This window comes from Pinus tabuliformis, chromosome 8 (assembly GCF_031772625.1).
Source record: "Pinus tabuliformis cultivar Carrire ecotype Pingquan chromosome 8, CPIR1, whole genome shotgun sequence".
In the NCBI taxonomy this organism is placed as follows: domain Eukaryota; kingdom Viridiplantae; phylum Streptophyta; class Pinopsida; order Pinales; family Pinaceae; genus Pinus; species Pinus tabuliformis.
The window spans coordinates 1315270886-1315277097 of NC_142294.1; positions in this window are offsets into that span (position 1 = coordinate 1315270886).

Sequence of the window (6212 nt, forward strand, 5' to 3'; positions counted from 1 at the left end):
GAAAAGAAGTAGAGCCTTAAGTATGTAAATTATTTATTTGCGGAGATGTTAATTGGGGTATCTCTAGCTGTTGGATGGAATGACCACTGTCTTTCTAACTCAGGATTTATTTTCCCTACCCAAGTTCAAATCTGAGCTAGTGACATCATAATGAACTATAATATCTTGCTAAATATTCTTGTATTAGCTTCTAGCTTTCTAAATTCTAAAATAAATATATTTATGACATAACTTGATCCCGCAACTTCACTCTAATCTTTCCAGTGAAAAAAAACTGATCTTCTATTTCCTTTTTTCAGAAACTTGTACACATTTCCACATTTTGTGCAACTTAGCTTTTCAACAATCTTTGTTTGCATGTGAAGCTCTGTCCTTCAAGTTAATTGATGGCATGCCAATTTTTGTTTGTATTGTCACATGCCTGAAGGTCAATGAATGCACTTTAGAATTTGGCGATCTGTTTTGGTTCTATATCACTGTTAAACTTTTATATGAACATTATTTGTGTTTAATAGGTAAGTGATGGTTTTCCTGATATAAGTTGTTGCATGAAGGATCATGAAGATGATGACCAAGTGTTCCAAAATAAACACTCGGAGATAAACTAGATTATATTATGTAATAAAACCACAGACGAAAAGTTGCTAGCAAACCAAAAATGTATTCAGATGGGACAACACAGATTTAGGGAGAATAACAAAGACAAATAATTCATTAACCGACTGTCCCTGCAACAAATACAAAGGATAAACTTTGCCCATGAGGAGCATCTTGTCTCACCCAATCTCCCATCTGTTACTTTGCATCTAGCTTCCTTTTATACACTCCATGCCTCTATGTTGGGTACATTGCAAGAAACTTTCCAGATTACTTACAAGGAACTTTCTAGATTACTCCCTGACAGGACATACAACTACCCATTAAAACGTTTCCTAAAATGTTAAAACAACAGATTTATTGATATCGGTATCTTCAATGCTCCCCCATAATACATTAAATCCACAGCATAATTATGAGTCTTTCTTGAGTACAAAAACTCAGCGTCCAAAGTTCCCTCACAAGTGGACATCACCTACAGAGGCTGATTGTAGCCATTCATGTACAGAGCATTGTCTTGGCATCTCAAAGCCAACAAATTGAACCACTAGAAACAGAACTGGATATGCTTAGAACTGTTTTGATGAGTGGGGTGCTCCATTGTCGAGAACTGGCCTTGGTTTTCATAGCACTCAAATCAGTGAAGTCTTGAAACTAGACCAGAACATAGAAAAGAGTTGCTGGCCACCATAAGCAAGTAACCAGAAGGGTAATGCATCACACAAGCACAACCAACCTCATATGCCTTCAGAAAAATAGTGAGCAGAGGTTACATCCTGTCCATACCAACCAACACATTTGTCTCCTTTACATAAGAAATCATGGTGTTGTCCATGCTTTTGATGCCTTCCTCATGTCATTTGTGCTGTAGATGATCCCTCCTCTTGTCAATTAATGACCTGAACCACTAACTTGACACTGCTTCATTGTGCACTATGACACTTTTATCTAACTTCTTCGGAAAATGAGGAACTGATGTGATTCATCTTAATGCAAAAACTTATAAGATTCGACAAACCCCTGTTCAGCATTGAAATTGATGATAGCATTCCATGTTTACACTGCAACACTAGGTTCCACAGGTGCAACACTAGGTTCCACACTGAGATTGGAACTAGGTTCCACACATGCACATGCATTGGCCCACAAGTAAACTAACCAGAAAGAAGAGTGACCCCTTCAACATGTACAAGGCAAACCTACACATGCACATGGAAACCAGTAAAAAAAAAAAAACAGTCCACTAAACATGCATAAGACATATGTAGTAATTTGTGGACTCCTTTGTAGTTAGCTTTTTAAAAGTAGCTCCTGTACCAGGGCCTTGCTTCTAATGGTGGGAGCAAACATGCTTTTTCTGCATGCCTTGTGCATGTAAATGAAGTTGAGTGCTAATTAGGATGTGCATCTATTAGATCGAAAATATGTTTGCAAATTTCTTATTTGACATATGTTTGCCATCTCGCAATTGTAAGACTCTTAGAGAGAAAATTATGTGGCATCAAATAGAACAACACAACATATGAATAATTTTTGATCATATATTCTAGTATTTTTGATATGCTCTGTTTCAAATTGGCAGGGTTTGACTCAAGAATCAAAGAGCAAGCCATATGTTATAGGAACAGCTTCCCTCAACCTCGGGGAGTATGCATTGCCTATGGAGAATACAATCAAAACTACCAAGATTCCTGTATTCTTGTAGATTACTGTACCAAGAGCACCAGTAGATGCCACAGCAGACCATGGAAAACACCTTTTTGGCTTTTGCTTTTCAAAGGCTTGCTTTGGTTTTTGTTTTTCACACACACCATTTGGTTCTCCAGCTGCATGCACACTGTTTGGCTTTCCATTTTCGTCACCCCCATGTGACTGAGAATGTTGACATTCCGACCTAAATTTCTGGAGCATCACATCTCTACATTCAAGATCATTATTGAGAGAATCCAAATAAGTCTCCAATTGCTTTATTATGTCCTGAAGATGGACTTTTTCTTCTGAAACCAATGTACATTTATTCAATTCAGTCAGTAATGACTTGCATTTCTCCTCTAAGCACTTTTTCTCCTCGGCAAGGTCTGAGAGCTCATATTGTAAACTAGATAACTGGCCCCCTTTCTCCACTGCCATGGCCCTAGAAACTTCAAGGTCCTCGTTGAGAGAATTGATGGCTGTCTCCAACTCCTTTATTCTGCCCTTCAGGCATAGCTGCTCTTCTTCTAAAACCAATTGTACTCTTCCCAATTCTGCATTTTTCTCCTCGAGGAACTTTTTTGCCTCAGCAATGGATGAAAGCTGATCATGTAAGTCAGCTAATTGGTTCCTTTTCTCCTCTGCCATGTCTGAAAGTTGAGCCTGTATATCAGAAATTTGACCATCTTTTTCCTCCGCAACAGCTAAGAGCTGACTCTGCAAAATAACTATTTGTTGTTCAACCTTGGAAGCAGATTCCTTCATTTCTTCGAAAGAAGACTTTGTTGACAACAAATCCTCTTCAAGTGCCGAATTTCTAGAGAGCTGTAGTATCAATTTCTGATCTAAAGCCTCTTTTTCTTCTTTAATCTTATTCAGAATAGCCATTCCTCCAGTAAAGCAAGATACAGGAATCTTGGTAGTTTTGATTGTATTCTCCATAGGCAATGCATACTCCCCGAGGTTGAGGGAAGCTGTTCCTATAACAGATGGCTTGCTCTTTGATTCTTGAGTCAAACCCTGCCAATTTGAAACAGAGGATCACTTTCTGGAATGCTTCGTATGGAAAACGAGATTTGAAATTTGTCTAAGTATATGACGCCACGGGTCTCTTCCTAATACTGAGAATGGGAAACAAAATTGAATTACTGTGATTTAAAACAAGGTAGCGCAGTTTATATTTTAAAGTTGAGAACTGCAGATTCATTTCAATTACAATTACAGAATGGCCACCTCCTCCAACATGGTCTGTAATTACAGGGGAAATGTTTCACTTTATTTTCACTGCAGAATTCAAATTCGCCCTCTCCTTAATGTTCTTTATACTCTCATTACCATTAGCGCGGTTGGATAATCCTCTTGATTTAGTATCATCTGATTGCGATGGAAATGTTATCAAGAATGGCAGTGCTTTGGAAAGGAATTTGAAGGTGGTTCTGAATTCATTGGTTGACAATGCGAACAAGACGGGCTACCATATTTCATCGGGTGGACTAGAGAATGGAGTTCAGATTTACGGTTTCGCTCAGTGCTGGGGAGACGTCAATTCCTCGACTTGTCGGGCATGCGTATCATACGCTAGCAAGAAAATATTCTGTGACAGTACTGGAAGCATTTTTCTTGATGGATGCTTTTTGAAAGGGAGTAGCCAGGAGTACCTGGCCTCCGAGCTGCAGTGCGGAATCGCAGAGGGGTAAGCCAGTACAGCGGAAGCGCAGAGCAGAGCGGGTAGTGAGTATCAGAGCTTGAATGGGGCGCGGGTGACCATTTCGAATCGGCGATTCTACTCCCCGCATGAATTCCAGCTCATCCCCGATCGGTCAGGGATGTCAGGCGCTCTAACTGCATCCTGTTTTTTTTCAGGGAATGTCAGGGCGGTCAGGGAGGGTGGCGGAGAAAGAGGGTGGTGGAGCTGAGAGATGGTGGCGGAGGAGGGAGAGATTTCCGGTAGCCGGAGCCGGACGATTTTCCGGCCGGTGCCGGAAAAAGGGCCATTCTACAGCCTAGGTAGACTACTCCTTCTAAAAAAAAAGCATGAGCTCTGTAAAAAGCACGAATTGTACAAAGGAGGACTGCATGCAAGGATTGATTGCTCAATGCAAGCAGTCTCATTCAGCTGATCCAAATAATGTGATCGACACTTCCAAATATCTGGACCATCAAGTTCACATCCAGAATTGTTAAAATAATATTAACTATGAGAATTATCAACTATGATATAATAATTGTTAAAATAATATCAAAATAAAGATGTTATGGATTATTGCATTGAAAAATGTAATGCAAAATTATATTTATATTTTATATATCAAAATGTAGTTGAATAAAAATTATTATATATATTTGTGTTTGTGTATTAAGTATAGGTGAATATTAATGATTATTTATAATATTTTTAAATTTTGAAATATAATTTTAAAATATTTTTATTAGTTAAAAGGTGTTTTTAATGGAAGAGAATAAGTTTTTTTTCCCTTTATAAATAATATTAGATTCAACATGAATAAAAGCATGTTTTTTTTTTTCTCAGTAAAATTAAACTATTTCTATTGAGTAAAATATAGTACAATCATGAGAGACAAGAAACCGACAGACCGGAAATGATGAAACTATCAACCTCAGTCCCGGAGAAGGAGTGAACCAATCACAGAGCTTGTTAAACACACATGGACAGCACAAAATATATGAAAGATAAATCAGTGAGTTCATTTTTTATTAACATAAGATACACATTTATAGTACAATACGTGACTCTTGGGATTCAGATCCCAAGGTCTCTTGGACTGCTTTTGTCCATTCGAATTCCACACTAACCCTTTAGGATTAGGTGTCCAACATTCCCCCCCTTAATCCGAAGGGTTATGTATGAGTCCAAGAAGAGAGCTGTAATACAAAATGTGCAAAAAATGCATGGCAGCACTAGGCTGAATGTGCTCTATGAAATGTTGGTAAAAAGGGCGGTGGTTTAAGGATGACCACCAACACTGGAACGCTTAGTGCAGTTCCCGGAACTCTTCCAAAACTAGCAAGAAACTAAAGTTTTCTGCTAGAGGAAGTGTTCTCAATCTGTGATGGTTTAAGGATGACCAACAACTCTGGAATGCTTAATGCAATTCCTGAACTCTTCCAAATCTGGCAAGAAGCTGGTGTCTTCTGCTAGAGGAAGTGTTCTCAATCTGTGATGGTTTAAGGATGACCAACAACTCTACAATTCCTGGAATTCTTCCAAAACTGGCAAGAAGCTGGAGTCTTCTGCTAGAGGAAGTGTCCCAGATTGCCAACTGAAGGCATGTTCAGGCATCTTTGTCTCTGGCTACAACTCTGAAACTGGTGTGGCAGGTTGTGGCTCAGGCTCGCTTGATGTGGCTTTGAAGCTTGTAGATGACCATCATTTCCCTCCCTGTCAGGTACAAGGTGAGAAGATGGAGAAAAATCAACTGCAAGACTGTTCAATATTCTGGAACAAGTTCTGACATGTATTTGGAATATCTTCTTGGCTGTTGATGCCCATTGCCAAGAAGCGATCCATCCAAGATGAATCTTTGTTCTTGCAGGACGTTTGTTTCTGAAGCATCTGTGTGAAGAATGGCTAGTTTTATGACAGTGCTTACATGGATGAAGATCAAAACAGTGATCTTTCAAATGGCCAACTCGATCACAGTGTTGGCATTTCACGATCTGTTGTTTTTGTTGTTGTTGTTGTTGCTGTGGAAGAGGGGCAGAGTCTGGAACAGCTGAAGTTGAACTGTCATGAGGAGCAGGTGAACTGTCATACATGAATCCAGCACTCTGAAACTGAATGGGCTTGGCATAGTCTGGAATATGAAAGGACAAGTCCTTGTCATATCCAAGACCAGTTCTGTGCTTGTTGTGGACAAGCTGTTCCCAAGGTCTGATGATGGGCTTGAGAAGTGCAGACTGAG